This window comes from Ornithodoros turicata, chromosome 3 (assembly GCF_037126465.1).
Source record: "Ornithodoros turicata isolate Travis chromosome 3, ASM3712646v1, whole genome shotgun sequence".
Classification (NCBI taxonomy): Eukaryota; Metazoa; Arthropoda; class Arachnida; order Ixodida; family Argasidae; genus Ornithodoros; species Ornithodoros turicata.
In genome coordinates, this window is record NC_088203.1 from 29940914 (window position 1) to 29954757 (window position 13844).

The 13844-nt window shown below is 43.6% G+C and overlaps 1 protein-coding gene and 2 non-coding genes across 5 annotated transcripts in view; all 3 read right to left on the reverse strand.

Annotated features, from left to right (window-relative positions):
- LOC135388361 (cholinesterase 1-like) overlaps positions 1–13844 on the reverse strand; it is a 67528-nt gene that overhangs the window by 52588 nt on the left and 1096 nt on the right. The window lies entirely within an intron of this gene.
- LOC135390221 (U4 spliceosomal RNA) lies at positions 8917–9058 on the reverse strand. Its single transcript, XR_010421784.1, has one exon. It is a non-coding gene; the product is annotated as a U4 spliceosomal RNA (small nuclear RNA).
- On the reverse strand, positions 9738–9879 carry LOC135390222 (U4 spliceosomal RNA). The gene has a single exon (XR_010421785.1). It is a non-coding gene; the product is annotated as a U4 spliceosomal RNA (small nuclear RNA).

Here is a 13844-nt window from a genome sequence, read left to right on the forward strand (position 1 = left end):
CGCAAAGTCAAAGTTAGCAACTCAAGTTTTATTGCACACCAGAAAGCCCTTAGATCATCCCTGGCATGTTACATCATGCGTGGACTAGAAAGCAAAGTCCAGTCGCTTTCGCCGGGCCTTCATGATGCAATCTTTGAAAACTTATTCCCTGATAGAATTCCTGATCAACTTACTGTATGTCTAGTTCGCACCGAGGCTTATCAGGGTGATTACAAGTCGAGCCCCTTTTGTTTCGAGCATTTTAATATTAGTTCTGTAACACTATCAGTTGATGGATACAGGAAGCAACTATCCTATGACTGGGAATATGATCTGGGTAGAGCAAGCTACTATGAATTCTTGTATCAACTGAATGAAAAACATGTCGAGTTAAGTTATGAAAAATATAAAAAAAATTCCTTTATCATGCATTGGAACTTGAGTGCTGACGAAAGTTTTGGTTCCTACTTTAACCCATTGCGGAAGGGCAATTGCAGGATTGAAATGAAGTTTGCTAAGCCATTACCTTGCGCAGTGTCGGTTATACTTATTAGTGAAGCACCCAAGATTTTATCAGTTGATGGTGATCTTGTTGTTCGAGTGGACTAAGCATGAATGTGTTTGATCTGGAATTATTGTTTTCTCTGAACCATGAAACTTTGAATATGTATCGCGGGACCTTCGCAATTGATATGGTACCAAGTTTAACGACAGAAGGGTTTATAGTTATCAATACACACCCACACGACGGTCCCGGAGAACATTGGCTATTGTACATGAGAGACAGGAATGACAAGTACATCTATGTGGACAGCTTTGGTCTACCACCGATTGAAGAAGAGCTGCTAGATCTACCTGTTGATCAGTATTGCGAGAAATGCATTCAAAGCATTTACAGCTCACACTGTGGACTTTTTGTTTGTTTCTTTGCTTCCCACCTTCGTAAGAATTACCAACTCAAGAGCATTGTTTCCTTATTTGACAATAACCTTGTACACAATGACCTCAAGATAATAAAAATGATTGAAGAGGAATACCTCATTTAAAGAAAAATGTCTCATTTTATTTCTTCAATGTACAGACCTCTTTAAGATAGTCCTCCAGACTCGACACCTTGCGACAACCATCTTTCTTGCGACGCACGATGTATTCCGAGTGTTGGATGTAAAAGTTTCGAATTATTGGCCACTTGAGTCCAGCATTAAGTATGGTTGGAGAGATATTGTCACCCTGACGATACCGTCGCAACAAGTCACACTTGATGGCGACGAAGCGTTGGAGCCTCCGACTAATCTTTCCTCGTTTCGTCCGCATCGGAAACGGGAGAATTTGCATAATGAGACGAAAATCAGTCTCTGGCCCGTTGCAGTTCAGATAGGAGTTTAATTTCATCAAATCCTTGTACATCAGCCATTGTACCGTCAAAGCAAATCGTTCACTGGGCGTCATGGTTGATCCAAGCTTGGATGACAACCGAGATAAGGTCGGATGTTATTGTCTAGCCAATGAGATGGATTCGATGACCACAATCCACCACAACGACAGCGTCGCAGATGGTCATCATATTGTATAAAGAAAGTTCTGGGTGGTGGCTTCAATGTCTTCACAAGAGGAAGATCCCCCGTCAGGAGACAATCAGAATCTTAACAAAGAATCACATTTTTAGAGAGGGAAAAAACGGGAAAACTTTCTATACATACAATCGTCCTCGGAGACCGCGTAGCACTTCTGCGCTTCCATCGTCGACTGTGAGGGGGATGTTGAAAAGGAATCCGATGGAGAGGATGTGCATACTTTCCCTATTGGTTGCGTTTTTCCTTAGTTTGCAATTGGTTGTGTACTACAAAGACTTTTGCTACATGTGGATTTCTCTAGCCCGCCCCCACATCAACATTTTCACCCTATAAATTCGAGCATGGCGTGCAGTGTTTCTCCAACAAGTTCTGTTGTCCTGGTTGCAGTGCTTGTTTCACTTTGCCTGCCAAATTTTGTCTGGTGTGCTGCCTCCTGCTCAAGTTCGAGACCAAAGCTTGTTTGTTGTGCTGCCTCCTCCCCAAGTTTCCTACTAGACCTGCTGAGAGTGAGTATTTTTCTTGATTTATCTTCAGATATTATAACTGAGACCTTTCCATTTTCTTTTTTTTATTTAGTGCCTCGCTGTGGAATTTGTGGGTATGATGGTATTGAACAATTAATACAACGTATTGAGGAGAGGGAGCAAGCTTTGCAAATTGATGCTGGTGGTGTGGAAGCTAATCATCCGGAGTGGGAATTGGATTTTAATATGTTACTCGATGATGGTCTGTTTGATTCGGATACTCCAATAGATGCCATTCAAAATGACAATTTGGCCGAATTAAACCACCCATTACCACCAGAGCCAAATGTCGATCAGGTACAAGAGCTCCCAGAACGTATTAGAGGTGCCCACCCCGGCGTTGAAGTTCCATACCTACCATTCTTTCTAACTCAGAGTGCATTTGGTGGTCATAATAGATGTTTTGTGCTGTTTGCTTCTCCACATGATGACAGTGTGGAAGATCCGATCGATTATGTTCTTTTGTATCAGCATGATATAGTGCGAATGTTGCAGGATCAGTGTATACCTTTCCGATTTTATATGCGACTAATTTTGCATATGGTGAAAGAAGTAGGTGACAATATCACAACTAACATTGCATACATACCAACAACATCACAAGAGATACATAATCTTTCAGATATAATGGTTGCACTAAATGAGAGCTTTTCTGAACTCTCGCAAAACGTGGAAAACTATCAACGAGTTGGTAGTGGGTTTGTTTCCAGGGATGTTTTGGAACTTGAGGTAACTATCACTGAATTAAAAAAGAAGCGCATTGGGTGTAGAACGACTATACCCGATGAGTTGAAAAAAAAGTGCAAGACAATTACCAATGTGGACTCTCCTCCCAACGCCCCTCACGAGTGCTTCAAATATAATACATTGGCTTTGTTGCACCCTCAGAAGAGGCGTATAAATAACTGGCAATCATATACCAAATACTTGAAAAATTGTGAGTCAAATTCTATTGGTCGTGTGAAGTGGTGGCCTGAGGGTCCAGTCTCATATTCTGATATAGATCTCTGGGAAGATCGTAATCAAATTGGTGTGTTTATTTACAAGTATGAGGATGGGACATTGCATGCCTCTCGCATACCGAAAAAGGAATGCAATGATAGTATTAAGTTGTTGGAGGTGAATGATCACTTCTTTGGTATCAGAAATTTCAACGCTCTGATGAGTCGTAACGGTCGGGTATTCTGCGAGAAATGCACTCGTGGATTTTATACAAATGATTCGCTAATCAGGCATCGTCGTGTGTGTAGGAACTTGAAGGAAGTCATCTTACAGTTCCCACCACCGGGCAAAAATATAATAAAATTTAATCAATATTTCAATATGTTCGCCTATCCTTATGTGATAGGACTTGACACAGAGTCCATTCTGGACCCTAATACAGCAGTCAAAAATGCCGTACAACGCCACGTAATGAGTTCATTTTGTGCAGTTCTAGTACGAACTTACGACTCGCAGATCGTTGCAAAAGACGTATATTTGGGACCTGATGCTGGTTCCAAGTGTGTAGAATATCTCATGCTTCTACACGACATCGCAGCAATGTATAACAGCGAACCAGCACCTATAATTTTGTCAGCTGAGCAAGAGAGTAAACACAATGCAGCCATTCAGTGCGAGTACTGCGGTGTTCTCTTTGATCAAGCTCACCTTAAGACTTGTCACCATGACCACAGTAGGTATGATGGCCCAAACTTTTTGGCCTCTTTGTGCAACCAATGCAACGTTGGTTGTGCAAATAAAGGTAAGATACCAGTGTTGGTACACAATTTGGCCTATGACATCAGTTCTCTGCTTCGTGGTTTCCACGACATGAAATGGAAAACACCACCCAAACTTATTGCAACAAGAAGTGAAAAAATACGGAACTTTGAGTATGGTAATTTCATTTTCCGTGACACTACTCAATATTTGAATCAATCACTGTCCTGTCTTGTTGACAGTTTAATGGTTTCTGAGGGTGTTCAAGCATTCAAGTGTCTGAAGCAGGTATATGGCGAAGATTTTCTTCGTCTGACTCGGAAAGGTGTCTTTCCATACTCCTACATTAAGAGCTTTGATGTGTACAAAGAAGAAAGTCTTCCAGCCAAGGAAGCTTTTTTTAATGATCTAACTAGGACACCTGTGAGCGACGATGACTATGCCTATGCACAGGATATATTTAATCACTTTTCTTGCAGGACCCTCGTCGATTACAACAACCTTTATTTGTTATGTGACACACTGTCGTTGTTGGATGTAATGCAGCATTTTAGGTTTCTATCCTTGAAGACGTATGGGTTGGAAGTGCTTCGCTTTGTGAGTTTCCCAGGTTTCAGCTGGCAAGCTGCTCTGAAGCACACTTCGGCGGAAATAGAGCTCTTCACTGATGAAGAAATGTACCGTACGATTGAGGGCTCCATTTGTGGAGGTATTTGCCAACAATCGAAACGCTATGCTCGAGCTAACAATAAGGATTGCTCTGATTACGATGAAGAAAGACCATCGAGCTATTTGGCCTACTATTTGGTTGTCTCACAAAGTGCCTTCCAGTTGGAGGGTTCGAATGGGTGCCTGAAGAAAAGTTCTCGAGTATCGATTTTGTTAATCACCCAGAGGATGCAGCTATCGGTTATATGTACGTATGCGATCTAGTATACCCTCCAGAGTTGCATGAGAAGACACGGTATTTCCCGCTGGCGCCGCTCAAGCAGAAGGTGGACTCAAGTTCGCTGTCGACGTACCAACATCAACTAATTGAGCAGCTTAACTACAGGACATCCACTCAAGAGAAGTTGCTTCTCACATGTATGGACAAAACAGGGTATGTTGTGCACTATCGTTTGCTATGGTTGTACTATAGATTGGGTATGAAAGTGAGCAAATATATATAGCAATATGATCAATCCATAAAATACTACAGTTCAAGCAGAGCAAGATATTTGAACCATATATCATGATGAACATTGAGCGTCGTAGAGCAGCACAAACAGAGTTTGAGAAGAGCTTGATGAAGCTCTCTATAAATAGTATCTTTGGAAGAAGTCTTCTTAATCCTTCTCGTTTCAGGAATATTAAGGTAGCCTTTAGTCTAGAGGAAGCTGAGCGGTATAGCAGTTCAAATGACTGTGTTCATTTCGAAATTCTCTCTGAGAATTGTGTGCTGTATGAATTGAAAAAAAATAACTATCAAATGTAACTTCCCATTGCAGATTGGATTCTGCGTGCTTGAGCACTCGAAGTATGTCATGTATGAGTTCCTCTATTGTACTCTACAGAGCAAGCTCTCCTGTACAGTCATTCCCATGTACACGGACACTGATAGTTTTATCCTAGAGTTGATGACTGACGATTATGAAGGTGAACTGAAGAAAATTGCAGATGAACATCTGGACCTGTCATCATATCCTGGAGATCATGCATTGTACACAGTAAATTCAAAAACACCCTTTCTGGGTAGAAAAAGGTGTTTTTAAGCAAATACACCTTTTTAATTCCACAAAGATAACCAAAGGCCGCAAAAATGGTGCTAAAAAAGGTGTATGAGAAAATACACTCTTTCTTACATTAAGTGCTGTATGAAAAAGGGTGTTTTTATGCGTTTACACCTGTCTTTACACCCTTCAAGTAACACTGGTATCGAAAAAGGTGTTTACGTTATATACACCCTTTCTACACTGGTGTTGAAAACTGTGTTTTCATTCGTGAGAGAAAAATTACATTGGCTTGACAGCTCCGCTCATTAGGTAATCACATTATAGACGATAGCTTGAGTTGAAAACACAATATTTGACAGGGAGGGATGTCAGGAAGCTCGCTGATATCTTGACTCGTTACAGGCGTACGTGTTAACTGCAAAGACACATGTTCGTCACCGTTACAGACGAGTTTTACCGCACTAAGCTTAGCGAATGTACTCCAACGAACTGCATTTAGACCACATTTCTTTTCTTAATAAACGTCACTACCACCACCAACGCTCTTCCGCTCTGATGCCAATACAGACCACCAACGAACTGCATTTCAGTATATGATCAATCTGGTACGCCAATTTAGGCTACCGAGAGTTCTCGGGCTCATTACAGGTATTACAGGCATCGTCTGAAGATGGCAGCATCGTAACTCCGCTCATTCCACGAGCACGGACGGCGTTACGATGTTGCGATCTTCACCTCTTCCTTTACATATGTCCAACTGTTTTGTTTTCATTTTATTTGGATTGTTCTTTTTTTTTTTTTTTTTGCTCACTCACAGTGTTGCTAGGACGATGAGGGTTGCCAGTGACGCACTGCGCTCCAGTTTAGGTTCTGCTGTGGAACCACGGCTGGAACTGTGCCGTCGCTAGGGTGGTTGTTGCCATACAAGCAAAGGCGTCGGACTGCATGGCTCGGCATGCTGCCGCGGGAGTTTATACCCTTTCGAAAGGGTGTAACAGTGTTAAACACCCTCCTAAAAGGGTGTTTAAACAGGTGTTTTTTGCACAATACACCTTTTTGAAAGGGTGTTACAGTTGATGCGGTGTAAAAAAGGGTGCCAGCCATAGGACAAAAAGGTGTAAGCGGTTTATACCCAAAAGGGTGTTTTTGAATTTACTGTGATACAGTGACAAAAATAAGGGTAAGTTGTTTAGATTCAAGTGTGAGACTGGTGGTCGTATAATTGAGGAGGTAGTTGCTCTAAAGGCTAAAATGTATTCGATAAAGTTGGTTGGTGATGATCAAATAGCTAGAGCAAAAGGAGTGAAGAAGGATATACTTCACAAGCATTTGCTTCATGATGTGTACAAAAATGTGTTGTTCAATAGTGAAAAGGTATCTCATGTGCAAAGATCAATATGTAGCAAACGTCAGTGCATGTATACCTTGGAGAATACCAAGCTTGCTCTCATGCCCTATGATGATAAACGTTATCAATTCAATGCCATCGATTCATACCCTTATGGAAGCTGCCAAATCAATGAAGAAAATGTGTGAGTATGTTCCGTTCTCATGCCTTAATTGCCATCCTGTAGCATCTTTGTTGTCTTGTATGTTTCTTCTGTTTCAGGTGTGAAGGTTTTTCCGCTGGGTTTTCTCCTTCACACAGATTGGCAACATAATTGGCAATCCCCAGCACCATTGGCTTTAATTGGCATTACTAAGCATCATTGACGTTAATTGGCATTAATAAAATATTTTTCACTTGTACAAATGTGTATGTCTATTGCTTGCATGTCTTCAGGAGGAAAGTATGCTATGTTAAGTGCGGTAGGAAAACTACCAGCTCGGGGATGTAATAAAAGATGTGGAAAGGGAATAAGATGTACTTTGCATGTTCATGCATGTTCAAACGCGAGAAGGAAACCCCTCTCTACGCGACGCGCGGCCGCGAAACGCACGGGGCGGTCTTGGTGCGTGCTCCTCCTTGGCGCGAACGATCTTGCTCCAAATACCTTCCTATCTAGAGCGGTGGGGACCGATGGTAACCAGGCTCTTTGGTTACCCGGCTCTTCCCCGTTCTACTACTAGTCCCGGTTTGTCTTGAACGCCCCTCGTATATCCGGTGTCGTCAAATCCGCGCTTCAACGGTGGCGAGTGCCCACATTGGCCCACACGTCGAAGTTCACATGACTTAGCAGACGATAGAACCCGAAGACGGGCGACCGCGATGCCCTTAGCGTGATCCAAGTGTACGAACTCTGCCCTGAGTCAAAAGGAATGAGGCGAGCCTGAGCCTGATCCCAAAATCGCCAAATCCCTGGCACTCATGTTCGGGTGGCAACAATCACGTGAGCCCTCTCGGGAGCCGACCTAGCAATATCCGAGAGTTTGGGCGTGTTCAAATAAAATGACCATCCGAATTCGCCATAAGTAGGACATTACTTCCCTTTATTTCTCCTAAGCGCCGCTATAGGGTGGCTCTCTTCCCGATTCGGCGGTCGAAGTGGCGTTCCAGTTAATTCTGCTTCGAGCCGTACTTCCTGCAACTCACCAGAGAGGGTCATGGAGCTCCGCGTCATGAGGTACGCAAAAAGAACATGGTGGGAATGGTATGTTCTGTGGCTGGAACATATAGTGGGACGGTGGAAAACACACAAAAGCGCCTTCTGAGGAGATTGACAGTAGAGACGATATGCTTTGATATATATTATGATATATATATTTTCATGCAATCATTATAAGCGCATGCATTCATTGAAAAGTGTTTTCTAGGCGTTGTTTCAGCCGGCTAATAACGTGTTTTCTGAACTGTATTAACAAAAAGCATAAAAGAAAAGTAAAGGAGGAGGTCCTTTTTGTAACCTCTTCGGGACCTGTGCCGTGGGCGCATTGTTACTATTCGCTTTCCACTATGACCTACACAGTGCCTCGACTCCAGTCACTCACATGGAAAATACCTCTCTGTTCGGATCGGATCAATAATACCTTTCTTTGGCAAACTTTACTTCTGACTCCGTTGCGGGAAGTACATTGGATTCCGCACACCCAAGAACCGTTCACCCTTCCTCCTCTCCTTGTTAAACAGGGGAAGCGTGTCCTTTCATGTATCCCGCTTTCGGTGGTTCTGGGCGCTCGGATGAAAAGAGCATTTGGGGAACATGGGTCACTGCCACCCGCGTGCCCAGATGAACCGAAAGCCCAGAACCTCTGAACATTTTTTTCGGATGAAATGACCTTTTGATTGATTTGGGTCGTCGGTGGAAATTGGCATTTGGAGGATATGGGGCCTAACCACATTGAAATTATGTATAACGTATTAGTACACACACAAGCCATGCCCCTCTTGCTGGTAGGTTTGTTGATCGGTTTGACTTGGTATTTTCGCTTGGTTTCGCTACCAGTTTAGATATACCTTCGTTCTTATTTTTGATTTCGTCGTGGCCTCGGTGGAGGCTGCCAAAAATTGCCATAGGCGACCGTATTTCACATCGTCAAGGCGAGGTATTGGGAAAAGTTTTCAACTAGCAATAGTCGCGCCTCAGTCCACACTTCACTGGCTACGACACCGCCGCTGCGCAAAGCTAACAGTATTTTTTCACGCAACAGGACCCACCTCTGCCATCGTTCGCATTCTCAACGGTGCCTTTGAACAAAAACGAGTTGTACTCTTTAACATCTTTTGAAATACAGAATGCCGTATTACGAAATATGTGTACCTCACATTGTAGCGTGTTTCCACATCAGAGATTCGAAACTGTTTTTCGTATTGTTATTTTCTTTTTTTTTTTGTCGGTGTTTGCTTGTTTGTACGTACCTTCTGTGCTGAGACTAGGAGAAGGTCCGGGTACGAGCCCTCCTCAGTAGCTCCGTCGGTAACGTGTTGGCTTGTTGAGCTGAAGTTCGCGGGTTCGATCCTGGTCGAGGACGGCAGCAATGGGGGGTAGGTAAGCATTGCTTCCAGCACCGTGTGTCTGATATTTCCGGCGCACGTCAAAAGACCCCCAGGTGGTGGAAATTACCCGCCGTCCCACCCTGCGGCACGTGCAGCATGTCGCCACACTAGGTAGACAAACCACACGTGTAACATCACCGTACCATTATTATTGTATTATATCCGGATACCAATTCCGGATACGGGCTGGCCGGCGCTTGAGGTAGAGCACTGCTCGTGCATGGGCTTGCCCGAGCCCGGCCCGCGGGCTTTACGTTTTTTATGCGGGTCTGGGCCGGGCTCGGGTTTCTTATTTTTGATTTCGTAGTGGCCTCCGTGGAGGCTGCCAAAAATTGCCATTGCCGACGGTATTTCACGTCGTCAACGCGAGGTATTGGGAAAAGTTTTCAACTAGCAATAGTCGCGCCTCAGTTCACACTTCACTGGCTACGATACCGCCGCTGCGCAAAGCTAACAGTATTTTTTCACGCAACAGGACCCACCTCTGACATCGTTCGCATTCTCAACGGTGATCCTGAATAAAAACAAGATAGTGTATATCATATTATAACGCATGTTTTCGCATCTAAAATTCGAAATTCTTCTTTCCTTATGCTTTAATGTGTCCTTAATGTATGAGAAAAACACCTTTTGTGCCGAGACCGGGAGATGGCCCAGGACACTTCTTCTCCTGTGTCATGTGCCTTATTTTTTTTTCGCTTTTTGCGAGTCGTCGTTGTCAGTAGTAATCATTCAACCCAAGTTTTACACAGAAAATCCACTGCAAGTATTGCACTTTCTACTTTAAATTATTTTAAAATTACTTTAAAATTTTGTAAATTTTGAAATTGGGCAAAATCTAACTCAGTGCAATACTTGACGTAGATTTTCTATGTAAAAATCGGGTTGTAGAAAAAAAACTACATAGAAAGGAAGCAGACAGTGGGAAATAATTTATTTGAAAATCAGCGACGCCATCTTGAAGAAATCACGCCGGTGCGGGGGACTGGGGCATGACGGTTGCAGAGGCAGGTGGCCACCTAGTTCCAAGGCATCACACCAGATGGCGCCAGCATCGTAGCTCTATGCGAGAAAGACAGAACAACAAAGTACTAGCGGCACGTAAAAATGGCAGCACTGCTCAACAAGTCTAGGCATGGGAGAGAAAAGGCCTAACCACAGCGTCACAACACTACGCGGCTAACACAAGGCGGGAACCACTAGCCACACGACGGTAAACGTGCGTCAACAGGCTTGGTATGGGACACCGCTAAACAAGTCTAAACATGCGCGTACAGCGAGAAAAGGCTTAACACGAACACGGTAAAACAACGCGCAAACACCGGTAAATCACTCACCTTTTTCCCCTGCGACTGCTCATCAGCCAGGCAGAAACTGAGCGGGCGCGGGGACTGCGGAGCAACCCAGCGGACGTCTGCTGTCCGCGACAGCCAGCCAGAAACTGAGCGAGCGCGGGGACTACGGAGCAACCGAGCGCACATCTGCTGTCCGCGACAGCCAGCGAGCAACTGGCTGGGACGCCGCTCCGCGGCGGCTATGCATGCGCCCGCGCTCTGAGCGCCCTCTACAGCGACCACCTGCGAGAGGCTAAGAGCATTCCTGCGCCCCCTGCAGGCCGTTCTCATTGGTCGTGATGTCATCCTATTGTCTCAGGGCTACCCTGTTTTTTTTCCACTAATGCTCCTTTGGACAAGGTCCACCTGAAACAATAGTGCCGCGGTATGACGTCATCATGCACCTGCGTGGCTCAAGGACGCGTGCGCTCTAGACAGGGGACCTATTATTTATTTGATCACTATCCTAAGATTATTTCCTTTATTCTTCTATAACGGTTGCATAGGAAGCTATTGCAGAAGAGCACCATGTATGAAAGCTGATTGTAGGAATTCCAAAGTCTTACTAAGTGAGACTTGCAAAAGAACAAAATATCCTAACACGTAACTCCATCAACGCCTAATAAGAGGACTAGGCACTCAACAAATCAACACAGAGTACGGGTAACAAGGAGCGCAGAACGATGCGTCTACTCCATCCGACAGCCAGGCATGGAACTGAGTCGTAATGCTTTTTCTCCTCTATAAAGTCATGCATTTGTCCCTCTTGCGGTTGATTTCTGAACTAATTTAATCGCAAAGTTATTAAGAATAGCACTATTCCCATTCAGGGCAGCACTATCGACATCGTCAAGACAAGAATGTTCCTTGTCAAAAAAGAAAAAATACAAAGCGTCAACAAAGGAAAGCATGCATATCGGGGCATGTCAGGACACGTCAGGACAAATCGCACGACTGTTGGGCAACAGAGGAAAACAAACACTGGAACAGAGTGAAAAGACACTCACTATCATCGGACACGTACACTACATTCCCTCATTGTAAATCCGCTCGTCACAAAATCCACCTGCATCGTCGAACACTGTTCACCGGTGACGAACCACACATCCGCACCCCATCAGAGGCAGACAGAACCCACCTAAGCTATGCTCTTCCACTGACGACCAACGCAATTGCTAGGAGCAGAATTAACGTGTCTACACCCGCCAATGTCCAAGATGGAAGTGAATCCTTGCGCCCCCTGCAGGCCATTCTCATTGGTCATGACATCATCCTATTGTCTCAGGGCTACACTGTTTTTTTCCACTAATGCTCCTCTGGACAAGGTCAACCTGAGACAATAGTATCGCGGTATGACGTCATCATGCAGGTGCGTGGCTCAAGGACGCTTACGCTTTAGACAGGGGACCTGTTACTTATTGAATCACTCTCCCAAGATTATTTCCTTTATTCTACTATAATGATTGCGTAGGGAACTATTACAGAAGAGCACCATACATGAGAGGAGATTGTAGGAATTAAGCATTTCATTCCCAAAGTCTTACTAAATTAGACTTGTAAAAGAACAAAATATCCTAACACCTTCAATGCCTACATACAACGAGTTGATCGAGACATGTCCATCCTTTCCGAGAGCCAGGCAGCTAACTGAATAATGTCGCTTTGTTCCTCGACTGGATAAAGCCATGCACCTGTCCCCCTTGCGGTTACTCTCTGAACTGAATGAATCGCAAAATTATTAAGAATAGCACTACTCCCATTCAAGGCAGCACTATCGTCAAGAATGTTCCTTGTAAAAAAGAAAAAAAAACTACATGTAGAAGGAAAACATGACAGAACAGGCCAGGGCATGTCAGCGCGTGTTTGTCAGACAACAAGGGGGAAAAAAGCAAAGAGAAACACTTGAACAAAGCAAAAAACCAACATCAAACTATTTCTAAGCACACACACTCCTCTTATTCAAAAACAGTGCTCATCATAACTCCGTACAATACATACCATTTTTCTATTGCTACACTTTTTTCCAGTAACGGTCAATGCATTACTACAGACTGTGTGACGTCATCACATCCTGCCTGAAGAAGACAGCGGCAAAGACAAAGACTCTTATTATTTATATAATCGCAAGATTATTTCCTTTGTCCTACTCTTAATGATATTCATTCTTACATTAAAATTCAACAAAAAAGCACACCAGTAAACTACCACTGCTCTTTTAAAATCATAAGTGAGTCCACTAAACATCATCATCATGCTTATGTAATACATGACCCTTTATATGCTCGTATACTCATTGTCTGAGGCTACACCTGCGAACAAAAAGGCGCGAAAGCCCGGGGGCAAAGTTCCATTCGCGCTCGACGGAGGACTAGACAGAATGCCTTTACGGGAACATGATGGCATTCCCACGATATTAATGATTATTGCATTGCAGTTACTACAAAACTATAATTTTAGGAGCCTATTAAAATCTACTTTCTATGGAAACTATAATTGCCCTATTACTTGGATTGCTATTAATGAAGCGCTCCAATTTTTTCTCTCTTCCCATTTCAGCCTTGTCATGCAGTGAAGCAGACTCACATCCAAAATAATTCATTTACAGTGAGGGTGCCGTGCTTCAGGAATTCCTATCCTGCGCTCAGATGCAAGCATTTCTGCACGAATATCTATAACAGCTTACTTCTTCAACATACCGAGCTCCTAACAACATCTAACAAACAAGCAGAGAAACCCACTTCTCAGCTTTACCATGCGACTTTCTTCTGCACAAAAGCAGTGATTTGAGGAAAGAGCAGCAAAAATTGCGCACACTTTTGCTTGACTTGAAAAAACTGAAGCATATGCTAATAAACTAAGAAAAAGACACTCATGTCTGGTATGAGATAATGCTACATACACAGCCGCATTGTCCCTTCGTAAAGAAAACACAGGACGAGGGCACACAAATTCCTTTAAGCGAGCAGTAAAAAGGCTTAAGACCTCTGGAATAATAGCAGAGTCACCGGACATCGCCACGCGGCTAACACAAGATAACAACAAGGTACTAGCGGTAGGTAAAATTGCAACACTGCTAAACAAGT